The sequence below is a fragment of the Ascaphus truei genome, chromosome 4 (assembly GCF_040206685.1).
Source record: "Ascaphus truei isolate aAscTru1 chromosome 4, aAscTru1.hap1, whole genome shotgun sequence".
Lineage (NCBI taxonomy): Eukaryota > Metazoa > Chordata > Amphibia > Anura > Ascaphidae > Ascaphus > Ascaphus truei.
Genome location: NC_134486.1, coordinates 416,150,579 through 416,163,110, shown reverse-complemented (window position 1 = coordinate 416,163,110; position 12,532 = coordinate 416,150,579). Strand labels below are relative to the sequence as shown.

Below are 12,532 nucleotides of genomic sequence, written 5' to 3'. Positions count from 1 at the left end.
ATAATGTTGGAGAATGTAATGAATATAGGATATAATGTAAGGTATGGAATTAACATCAGTAAATAATGCAGAAAATAGAAAGGACATAAACAGGGTCACCAACAGCTTTCCCGGGGCTCAGGACTACAATTTCAACGCTCCCTGCCCCTCTCCTGTCTCACCACCCCTCCCCCCCCCATGTCACTGGGCCATGCCCCTCATATCACCACACCCCATGTGACCTCCACTTGTATCACCCCCCTCCCCCGCCATGTCACCAGGTCCCCCTGCCCCCCCCCCCTAACACCAGGCTCCCCCCTGTGGCACTGCTCTGACCCCGGCCCCCTTGGCCTGAAGGCTTCTTGATCAGGGTCACCATCGGGTAACACAATCTGTAGGTGTCTGTGCTCTGCGCATTGTGCTCGGGGCTCAACCCATGCTCACTAACAGCAAAGGTCAGGATATTTAAAAGAGGGGGGTTCAATTTGAGCTTGTAGGTGTTCTGTATGTTATTTAAAAGAAACGCCTGCGCTCTACCTGTGTAAGGAATCGGAGCACGTCCCATGCGGCGTGCTTCCTCCTTACCTGATGCTTTGCATACTCCTGCGCAACTTACAGAGCGCACACGCCCACGGAGGGCTTTCAATGCTTCCACGGAGACTGGCTCCGCCCCCACGCTTGCGACGCGTAGCCGCCCAGCGCGGCGCGCACACCACTCCCCATCTGCATGTCAACACGCCTGATCTCTTCCACCTGTCTCCTGCACCTCACAGCCTATCCCTGTCTCCGCAGTAGCCGCTCCTCCGCTCCACCCCCCTGTCTCATTGGACGCCTGTTTCCATATATACTCAGCACTCATTCTTTGGCTGAGCATAGTTCATTGTTGCCTTGCTGTTCCCACGTCCCTGTCCCTGCTGTACTGCCATGCTTTGCCTGTCTCTGTGTTTGATCTCCTGTGTACCGACCCGGCTAGACTTTGGACCCTTCTCTGGATACCGACCCCGGCTTGCCTCTGCCCTTCCACATCTCTCCAACCCCTTGACCACGGCACACGGCTACCTACTACTCTCCCGGCTCCAACCTCTGACCTCGGCAAGTAGCAGGACCATTCTACTCTCTCTAACCCTAACCCAGCAACCCTTGACTATCCACTCTCCAGACGCGCCTCCGCTTCTGTGGGTGGCGTGTTCTATACTCTGCATGAGAGATGTAATGCTGCACACCATGAAAAACCGTGTCCTATACTCTCCCACCTCAGTACCGGGGTCCCGCCTTGTTCGTGGTGAGCGCAAGCGTTACAACCTGGCTAAAAGGTCAGAGCAATGCCAATAAATTGAGTTGAAAAATACAAAGTCTGTGTTGCACACTTCTGCATAGTTCTGTTCTGCTGCCGGGTCATGTGGTGCTGAACCCGATCCCGGCTTGTGCAAAGTCTGGTGCATTGGAGCTCCCCAGGTGGACCACGTCTTGAAAAGTACGCTGGGCTCCATGAATCCACCTCTCGCCATTCCAGGGGACCAAGTGCAGTCAGATCCATGCACTTGATCATAGCCAAAAGGCTTATTCCTGGAGATAACATGCCTTGGTAGAGTCCAGAGTTAACAAGAAGGACTAATTGAAGTGTTGAACAGTGGGGCGGATAGTGTTGTCAGATAAGCAGGGTGGGAGAGTTGAGGGTAAGAAGTGTGTCACACACGGCACTCCTGTGAGCAGATGACCTGCATATGGGACAATGGTTAATACACAGCTCGCAAGCTGCCCCACGTTTCACCTTGTCAAAGGTCACTCAAATGAGTAATATCTCCCCTCAATCCGTCCCCATATACCATCCGTCACAAACAGCACACAAGTGAGCACGTGACTTAGATATGCACACGGGTACTCTAGCCAACCCCCCTTTCTCCTCCGCAAGGTACTTTCAATTAGTTAATATTAACATCATACTCCATTGCAATCATATTAACACACATTCCCAGTTAGCTCAAACTCCAACACTCACCACATCATATATATATTTATGTCAAAAGGAGTGCTACTGAGAATGGCAAATGTATACAACAAAAGACAGGGGTGCTTTTAAGACCTGCAAAGTTTGGTTATGCCTTGACGTTGGTATGCAGGCTTATGACGCTTTGGACAAAGGGTTTAACTAAATAACCAAGAAAATATTATTATTGAAGTATTTAAACTTTGTCCTTATTACCTGTAACAGGTTTTTTCCCACCCAACCGCATATAGAGTGTATGTGAGGGGGAACCTATGTGTTACCAGGTGTGGTGCATATACCTGCAGGTTCACAAGAGGCCTGAGCTGGGAACCTGGGGTGCTCTCTGGAATGTTTCTTGATCAGCGCCTCCACCTGTGCAGGATTGTAGGAGTATAGAATGTCCCCTACACAGGACCCGCATACAGTAATCACATACACTGGAGTATAGGTATAACCATTTACTATATGCAGCATCAACATAACACAACACAACACAACACAACACATTAACCATATATATTAGCAACTCAGTAACTGTACCAAAGTCTCATGTGTCAGTCACTCCCGCTTAGGCGCGTATACCCCGTGCCCACCATCGTGTACCCCCACACTGTGTCCACAGTATAACCCCTTGTCCCGTGGTCAGCGCTGCCACTATGTGTGAGTACTTTGTTGGTGCACTTATACCTTATACCTGCCCGGTGCGGCGGCACCTGGCTTTAAAGGATCTTCACAAAGGATCCGGCGAGTTCCTGCACGACATCCAGGATCCACCCGCGTGGTGACTCGTCAGGGGCGATCCCACCCAGAAGATAGTCCAGATCTCTTAATGGCGTAGGCTTGCGTCCAAGCCTCTTGGCGGGAAGCGCAGCGTCCGCTGTGTCCCTAACTAGCAAACAGCTAATGGGGCAGGGTCCCTAACCTAGGGCCTGTCTCTACAGCACCACAAGCTATAAGGTGGCTCAGGACCTATCTGGTGCCTAGGGGGCTGCTGGCCTAATGCAACGGGTCACAGACCCCTGCACTCACCTCCTTCCCCTAGCTCTTCCTGGTCTTGACTGCCAGCATGGGCTCAGCGCGCGAAATGTAGCAATCCCTGTCTGCAGGGAGATACTACCGCCCTATTGGCTCCCTGGCATCACGTGGGTCGCTGCTGGCTCCTGGGACTTGTAGTCCCTTTTAAGAGCCTCCCTGGTAGGCTAGGGTTCGCACGCGTATATCACTGCGCATGCGCAATGTCTCTGCTGGCTGCCGCAACTCCGGCTCTACTGCGCATGCGCGAACTCGCGCAAGATGGCGGCGCCCTACTCGGGAGCCGCCGGGGACCTCCAGAGCACCGGATCGCTCCCTGCTCGGCCTCCACCCTCCAGAAGTGGCGGCGGGTCTGTCGAGTGACCCCCCGGCAGCGGAGGTAACGAGGGGGGGTCGCGGGGCAGAGTGGGCCAACCTGGCTACATACCATATATGTTTTGTCAATTGGATGTAGCATTGGGCACCCCCGTCTTTTGTTGTATTCAATTACAATCATATTTATCCGCTGCCACCACCCAAGAAATATCAAAAACATTTTCAGAGTCTCAGGTCCGTGTTTATTATAGAAAATACTATGCACTTAACACACAAAAATCTGTTGCAGCAAAATGTGGCAGAAAATGTAAATTACTCTCTCCAGAGCGTGCAACAGTAAATTTAGAGCCCAAAGCATTACTCATTAAGAATTGTTTAATATATTTTAAAATACAGTGCTTAGATTACAGAAAAAAAGATTATTACAAGTACATACAGTTACAATAAATGCAGAACAGTTCCTTAAAATAAAAGGATAAAACATACCACAGAAATCCCTATACAGTAAGTTACCATGTGTCTTTCCCAGAGAGGTCACTGGAGTAGAAGATGACAACTCACGTGTCTGATCCCAAAACACACCTCTTGTTGAATTCTGCTTTATACTTTAATTAAAAAGTGGGGCCTTTTATTCTGACTTCCCTTCGTTAGGAACACTATAAGCCCACGCCTGTCGTAAATCAGCTACGACAGTTTTGCGACTTGGGAAAAAAAGCTCCTCAAAAAAGAAGTTTAAAATCTTGACTGAATATATAAAATGCCTCATAACTTAATTTCTCTCATACTTAGACAGACGCTAGCTTCACGGGTGCGTCTGTGTTCTCTACATGCACACTTGCACCTAAAATGTAACAGCCTAACGTCTATTTTCGCGGGTGAAACAGTTATCGGTCTTAGGCACCACTTACCCATGCAGTGTGTGGTACGATTTGATTAGTCTTATTGCAACGATGCCAAAATATGAACCTGTTAGTATTCAGAACAGATGGCGTCGCATGATATACTCATTTTTAATAAAGGTCTCCAACTAAGTGGTGACCTGTCTTTCACCTCTCTCTGTGATGCACATGGGTTCTCTCAGGAATTATAGTTTCCTTTGAGGCTGAAAGCCCAGTATCTGGTCATCGTTTATAGCCTTCTAAACTACACTTCCCTTTCAGTGGGCCATCAGTGATACACCCCCCCCCCCCCCTCGCCACTCCTACTTAAGCCATTTTTGTAGATCAGCACAGACCCAGGAAGGGTCTTGACCGGTCATAAACCCAATATCTTGTATTTTTAAGACAACGGTAACCACATTAACCCCTGAAGCACCAGATTGATTAAAATACTTAATATCTCATGATATCATCACAACAAAGGGGTGTAATTATGCCTGTCAACAGGATATGGCCGGGCCCCAGTACTACAGCCGTAGAATGTATAGCGGAGACAGGGGTGTCAGCAGGCCTACCAGCTGAGCAGGGTGAAGGATTTAGGGGTTAACAAAAAAGGGGGGGGGAGTAGGCATACCAGCAGGATAACTTCTGGACTGCAGCCATTACCTGGACCCCTGCATTAATGTCTGGCTGAAGTCTTCAGTTCCTAATGTAAAGCCAGAATGCTGGGGATTTAGTAGCACTGATGTGAGAATCCTCTCATACTCTCCACGCTGCGCCGGTGATGTGCGTGTGTGACGATCACGAGGACGTCTGCGCTGACACTGCCCGCTCCGCTTCTATTTCGTGTGCCCATGGTGTTTGCCACTTAAGTGGTGTGTGTGTGTATAGCATGGCAGTGCCCCTGTCGTATCATTTTCTGTATATACGTTAGAGCAGGAGCGGCCAACTCCAGTCCTCAAGGGCCACCAACAACTCAGGTTTTAAGGATATCCCTGCTTCAGCACAGGTGGCTCAATCAGTCGCTCGATCTTTGACTGAGCCACTGATTGAGCCACCTGTGCGGAAGCAGGGACATCCTTAAAACCTGACCTTTTGATGGCCCTTGAGGACTGGACTTGGTCATCCCAGCGTTAGAGGCCTTCATACAAAACTAATAATGTCAGCCAGGCAGCTCCGCACACCCCGCACATTACACACTGAGCATTTTGTTGCTGCTGAGGGCTTTTAGTTCCCTGCCATTTCAGAATAGGATATTTTATGGGATTAACTCTTTAAAGGTGGTAGTTGAACAAAGCACATTTTGTAAACAATTTAACAATCTCATTGTCTTCCTTAAACCAGTTTAAAGCAAACATTTGCTGCGTGTTGCTTTTAAAACCTGTTCCATTGTGAAGTTGTGTACATTTTTTATGAGCTAAGTGAGATTGGCCCTTTAAACCGGCTGCCCACACTCTTTGCCCTGTCTAAACTTTCTTTAAGTGATCTTTCTTGCCATGTATAATGCTGTTTTTATGTTTTAAATCTGATGCTTCGCTGAGGACATAGCGTTTAAAAAAAAAGTCTGGGAGATTAAAATGGAGCTCTCTTCCAAAGCACAGTCTGATGGTTACCATGGTAACCTCACAAACCAGAGGTTCGTTAAGTTGTGATTTTTAAATATTTTTAAAAAGCCGGAGCTGCCCGGAGGGCGAGACACTAACATTATACGAGTCAAACTCATAAAGGGTTCTGGGGGGTGACAGGGCGAGTCATTTGTGTATAGTCCTTTGCCACTTTATTTTTTGATGAGTATCCCAATAACTCGCCTCTTATTGTACACGTATAAACATATCTGCGTTATCACGAGAAAAGCAGGAGACGGGGCTTATCAGCTAATGGGGCCGCAGGCAGGTAAAGGGGAAACGAGAAAATCGGATGCGAGCATTGGGACGAGATGTCGGGTCGCGGTCACACTGATGTTGGATCAGAACAAGTAACAAGTGTGCTGTCACTCACCGCCACCGACGCACCCCTAACATGCTACCTGCTGCGTTACTGCTCCCCTAAACAGGCATACCCCGGTTTAAGGACACTCAGTTTAAGTACACTCGCGAGTAAGGACATATCGCCCAATAGGCAAACGTCAGCTCACGCATGCGCCTGTCAGCACGTCCTGAACAGCAATACCGGCTCCCTACCTGTACCGAAGCTGTGCGCAAGCGGGGAGACTATAGAGCCTGTTACACATGCGTTATTTACATCAGTTATGCACGTATATGAGGATTGCAGTACAGTATATGCATCGATTAGTGGGGAAAAGGTAGTGCTTCACTTTAAGTACATTTTCGCTTTACATACATGCTCCGGTCCCATTGCGTACGCTAATGCGGGGTATGCCTGTATATGCCAGTGTACGGGATCAGCGAGAGATCTGAGCGGGGGTTTGGGGGATGCCTCCCATCTGCATGGAAAAAAAAACCATTCCTAATAAGAATACAACTCTGTTGCTTTCAATGCGTTTTGTTATCTTTAACCCATTAGGTCCCATTACAACGCTCCCTAAACATCATGAAACCCGTCCTTGTAGGGGCCTGGAGGACATTCAGTGAATCCCATGCCATTATTGCCCGTTATTCCGAGGAAGCGATGGACGTGAGCAAAACCGAAGTGGATCCCCCTTTTCTCCCGTCCACGTGACTGGGGGGGGCTGATCGGGATCACGTGATCTCAACCCTGGGTGGTCACGTGGTTGTAATCCAGGATGACCATCGGCCCTCGGGGGGGGGGGGGGGGGCACCAGTCTGCCGGCAGCGAAAGGGTTATTTAATAAATCCGCTTCTTTTTACCAAGACAATGGGATCGATGTACTAACTTCTCCTGGGTGCAAAGCTGATAGCCCCAGTGCAACAAAGCGCTCCGAATGTATCAAAGCTGAGAGCCCCCGTGCAACAAAGCGCTCTGAATGTACCAAAGCTGAGAGCCCCAGTGCAACTAAGCGCTCCTAATGTATCAAAGCTGAGAGCCCCCGTGCAACAAAGCGCTCCGATGGTCATTTATTTCCTTAATAGACAAACACACAGCAGCCTCAGAATACACGTAATATAACACTTACTGGGTTGGTGTAACGGAATAAAATGTCCTTTGAATGAAAGCGCAAGAAACAAAGTCTCTGGATTCAAGTCCGTTTGGCTAGGTCGCAAGTTGCCAACCTAATATATCCGCCAGCTTATGGAGTTTCGTTCTGGTTCATTAGCATTCTTTCGGGAGTCACCAGGGCTAACGAATTCCTGAAACAGGGGTAAATCCTTAGTTACGATGTTGTTAACCCCTTGCGTCCTGGAACCGCTACCGCTGTGCTTGAACGAAATCTTGCGTAGAGCTTGGTTAAGTCATGAACCACACCAGGGATAGCTCGGCAGGCATGGTTATAGGGTTCACAGTCCTATCTCTAACATATGTGCCCAATCCCCTCCGTGGGAACATTTAACCCACCAATCCCTGATTTTTGCAAAATGGGCAAAAAAGGCTTTCCGGTTTGTAACGCGCATGTGTCAGCTTGACACCTATGCGGTTTACCATACCGAGTGTACATCCCTTATCTGGCGACCCTTCGTCTGGGGTTTGGCACCAAGGTGTGAATGGCTCATGCAGAGTACCGGGATCTGGCACTCAGCAACATCCCGGCTATTTTCACACTTTGGATCTCTGAGGCTTTTCATCCCTGTACATCACTAGATTCAGAGTCTCCCACTTAGCAGGGGCTCTTTGAAGTGCAGGAAGGAAAATACTCAGCTCATTCACCCTCAGCATATTTACATGTCAAAGGATTTTTCCCAGACTTACAGAAAAAACTGTTCCTGCCTGTACATTTTAAAACTCACAGTATTTTACACTTTATTAAAACAGTATTTTCTGGGGGTGCCACAACTGTAAATTTTATATGTGTGTGGTTGGTTTCTTTACTTGGACATGCACTTCAAAAATTAGAGTACTAGCTGTCTCTGTTCGTGAGTTAGCCTGCTTAATTGAAAGGCTTTCTTGTGGGATTCTAAGTTCACCTAGTTTTCACGTCAATTGACCGACTTCCCGCTCTCCCCCGTCTCCAACCAATAACAACAACTGCACTCACCCCTGTCTCCAACCAATAACACCTGCACTCTCCCCCGTCCCCACCCAATAACACCACCTGCACCCTCCCCCGTCCTCAACCATTAACAACACCTGCACTCCCCCCTGTCCTCACCCAATAACAACACCTGCACTCTCCCCCGTCCCCACCCAATAACAACACCTGCATTCCCCCCCCTGTCCTCACCCAATAACAACATCTGCATTGCCCCCTGTCCTCAACCAATAACAACACCTGCACTCTCCCCCGTCTCCACCTAATAACAACACCTGCACTCTCCCTCCCATCCCCACCCAATAACAGCACCTGCACTCTCCCCTGTCCCCACCCAATAACAACACCTGCACTCCCCCTTGTCCTCACCCAATAACAACACCTGCACTCTCCCTCGTCCACACCCAATAACAACACCTGCACTCTCCCCCGTCCACACCCAATAACAACACCTGCACTCTCCCGTCCCCAACCAATAACAACACCTGCACTCTCCCCCGTCCCCACCCAACAACAACACCTGCACTCTCCCCTGTCCTCACCCAATAACAACACCTGCACTCTCCCCCGTCCCCACCCAATAACAACACCTGCACTCTCCCCCGTCCCCACCCAATAACAACACCTGCACTCTCCCCCGTCCCCACCCTATAACACCTGCACTCCCTCCCATCCCCACCCAATAACAGCACCTGCACTCTCCCCCGTCCTCACCCAATAACAACACCTGTACTCCCCCCTGTCCCCACCAAATAACAACACCAGGCGCTTGCTTTAGTTTGGATGAACAAGACTTGTATTGATTTTATTAACCTGAAGATATTAAATTCCTTAATAAAAGCCCCCTTTCAGGCTCCTTGTCCATAATTAAGAGCCTAACGGCGTAGCCGTGGCTAATCAGGACTCCCGCTACTGCCATAACCTGATAGCAGAATTGCCAACCAGCCCCAACAGAGGGCGCACGCTAACCCACCTCCTTATTCCTGGGCTCCCAGCCCTGCAGACCCACTCCACAGCCAGCTGTGGCAACCACACCCCGACCTCAATAACCAAACTGTTACTATAGCTATATACAGTATCTTATACTATATTAGTGAAAGCACTGTATGTTTGCCTGCCTGGATGTCCGGTGTCCCTAGCGGCAATCTCATTGGTCCCTTGGGCCGCCCGCCCCCGCACACCTCTCATTGGCCTCACACACTCACACCACCCCCTTGGCCCGCCCCCCACACCTCTCATTGGCCTGAGGCGGAGCGACGGGCCAAAGGTCCACAAAAAAAAAAAAAAAAACACACACTGTCTCACACACACACACACACACACACACACACACACACACACACACACACACACACACACACACACACACACACACACACACACACACACTGTCACACACACACACACACACACTGTCACACACACACACACACGGGGGGGGGGTGTTACATACATTAGCGGGGCTCATAGTGTTAGCAGCACATCTCCCGCTCTCTTCCCCACCGGTCCCGGAGGCTCCGCCTCTTCCTGTTTCCCGCGCTTTCATCCCCCCCCTCCACGTGGGAGCTGCCGGACGGGTGAGTGAGCGGCCGGACGGGTGAGTGAGCGGTCTTCACGTCCCCTCACCCCCCTTCACCTCCCCTCACTCACTTCCCCTCCACCCCCCCCCGGCGCCGATACAGTCAGCGGGGGAGCGGAGTGATCACCTCCCCTCACTCACTTCCCCTCCACCCCCCCGGCGCCGCTACAGATGGTGGGAAGAGGGGGGAGGTGGTGGGAAGTGGGGAGGAGGGGGGAGGTGGTGGGAAGGGGGGAGGAGGAGGTGGTGGGAAGGGGGGAGGAGGGGGTGGTGGGAAGGGGGGGGAGGAGGTGGGAAGGGGGGGGAGGTGGTGGGAAGGGGGGGAGGTGGTGGGAAGGGGGGGAGGTGGTGGGAAGGGGGTGGGAAGGTGGGGAGGTGGTGGGAAGGTGGGAAGGGGTGGGCGGTGGAAAGGGGGGGGAGGTGGTGGGAAGAGGGGGGAGGTGGTGGGAAGGTGGGGAGGTGGTGGGAAGGTGGGGAGGTGGTGGGAGGTTGTAAGGGGGAGTGAGGGAAGGTGAAGGGGGGTGAAGGTGGGGGTGGGGGTGAAGGTGGGGTGGAGGGGAGGTGAAGGGGGGGTGGAGGGGGGGGGGGGGAGGGGAGGTTAAGGGGGGGGTGGAGGTGAGGTGAAGGGGGGTGGAAGTGAGGTGAAGGGGGGGTGAAGTGGAGGGGAGGTGGAAGGGAGGGGAAGTGTAGTGAGGGGTGGGTGAGGGGAGTGGAGTGGAGGGGATGTGGATGGGAGGGGAAGTGTAGTGAGGGGTGGGTGAGGGAGGTGAAGGCCGCTCACTCACCCGTCGGCAAGCTCCCACGTGGATCTGAGGCGGGAGGCAGCGTGTTGTGGGCCGCTCCCCCGCTGACTGTAGCGGCGCCGGGGGGGGGGGTGGAGGGAAGTGAGTGAGGGGAGGTGATCACTCCGCTCCCCCGCTGAGTGTAGCGGCGCCGGGGGGGGGGGGGTGGAGGGGAAGTGAGTGAGGGAGGTGATCACTCCGCTCCCCCGCTGAGTGTAGCGGCACCGGGGGGTGGAGGGGAAGTGAGTGAGGGGAGGTGATCACTCCGCTCCCCCGCTGAGTGTAGCGGCGCCGGGGGGGGGGGGGTGGAGGGGAAGTGAGTGAGGGGAAGTGAGTGAGGGGAGGTGATCACTCCGCTCCCCCGCTGACTGTAGCGGCGCCGGGGGGGTGGAGGGGAAGTGAGTGAGGGGAGGTGATCACTCCGCTCCCCCGCTGACTGTAGCGGCGCCGGGGGGGGGGTGGAGGGGAAGTGAGTGAGGGGAGGTGATCACTCCGCTCCCCCGCTGAGTGTAGCGGCGCCGGGGGGTGTGGAGGGGAAGTGAGTGAGGGGAGGTGATCACTCCGCTCCCCCGCTGACTGTAGCGGCGCCGGGGGGGGGTGGAGGGGAAGTGAGTGAGGGGAGGTGAAGGGGGGTGAGGGGACGTGAAGACCGCTCACTCACCCGTCCGGCCGCTCACTCACCCGTCCGGCAGCTCCCACGTGGAGGGGGGGGATGAAAGAGCGGGAAACAGGAAGAGGCGGAGCCTCCGGGACCGGTGGGGAAGAGAGCGGGAGATGTGCTGCTAACACTATGAGCCCCGCTAATGTATGTAACACCCCCCCCCCCCGTGTGTGTGTGTGTGTGTGTGTGACAGTGTGTGTGTGTGTGTGTGTGTGTGTGTGTGTGTGTGTGTGTGTGTGTGTGTGTGTGTGTGTGTGTGTGTGTGTGTGTGTGTGTGTGTGTGTGTGTGTGTGAGACAGTGTGTTTTTTTTTTTTTTTTTGTGGACCTTTGGCCCGTCGCTCCGCCTCAGGCCAATGAGAGGTGTGGGGGGCGGGCCAAGGGGGTGGTGTGAGTGTGTGAGGCCAATGAGAGGTGTGCGGGGGCGGGCGGCCCAAGGGACCAATGAGATTGCCGCTAGGGACACCGGACATCCAGGCAGGCAAACATACAGTGCTTTCACTAATATAGTATAAGATACGTTTCTAATATTCTGTGTTGGGTAATGTGACATAAAACCCCATGTCCCGTGTCCCCACTATCCCATGGGTTTGTATTCCCATGTTCTCCTGCCTTTGCAGTTCCCCATATTTGGTTTTTATTTATTCATTTCTTTAAACAAAAACAAAAATCTGATCCTTCAAACCTAACCTGTTGGTGGCCCTTGAGGACTGGAGTTGGCCACTCCTGTTTTAGACCATCTCCTTACCATGCACTGCTCTACATTGAAGCTTGAGACTCCTCACAGCCGTAACTGATTCAACACGAGTAGGGCTCCAAGACACACAGACCCATCCCATCGAGCACTGTGAGGTGGCAGCTGTGCTTCACTTGGCCCTCGTCTGTCTCTCTTTCTATAACTCTCCTGTCTCTCTCATGTGGTCTCTGAGCCCCCGTCACTTGTTCTTCCCCTTGGTCTGTGTCTCCGCCCTCCGCACCCTGTTGTTCTTAACCTTGTCCTCTCTTTTTCCTGGTCCCTTGGTCTGTGTCTCCGCCCTCCTCCCCCTGTTGTGCTTCCCCTTGTCTGCTCTTTTTCCTGGTCCCTTGGTCTGTGTTTCCGCCCTCCGCGCCCTGTTGTGCTTCCCCTTGTCCACTCTTTTTCCTGGTCCCTTGGTCTGTGTCTCCGCCCTCCGCGCCCTGTTGTTCTTCCCCTTGTCCTCTCTTTTTCCTGGTCCCT

The 12,532-nt window shown here is 52.3% G+C and overlaps 1 long non-coding RNA gene across 1 annotated transcript in view; it reads right to left on the bottom strand.

Annotated features, from left to right (window-relative positions):
• Positions 1-6,535: 6,535 nt before the first annotated feature.
• LOC142493976 (uncharacterized) overlaps positions 6,536-12,532 on the bottom strand; it is a 69,655-nt gene continuing 63,658 nt past the window's right edge. Inside the window, exons 3-4 of the long non-coding RNA XR_012801246.1 lie at positions 7,286-7,460; positions 6,536-6,634 (exon numbers count right to left, since the gene is read on the bottom strand). This is a non-coding gene — a long non-coding RNA (uncharacterized LOC142493976). The remainder of the gene's footprint in view (positions 6,635-7,285; positions 7,461-12,532) is intronic.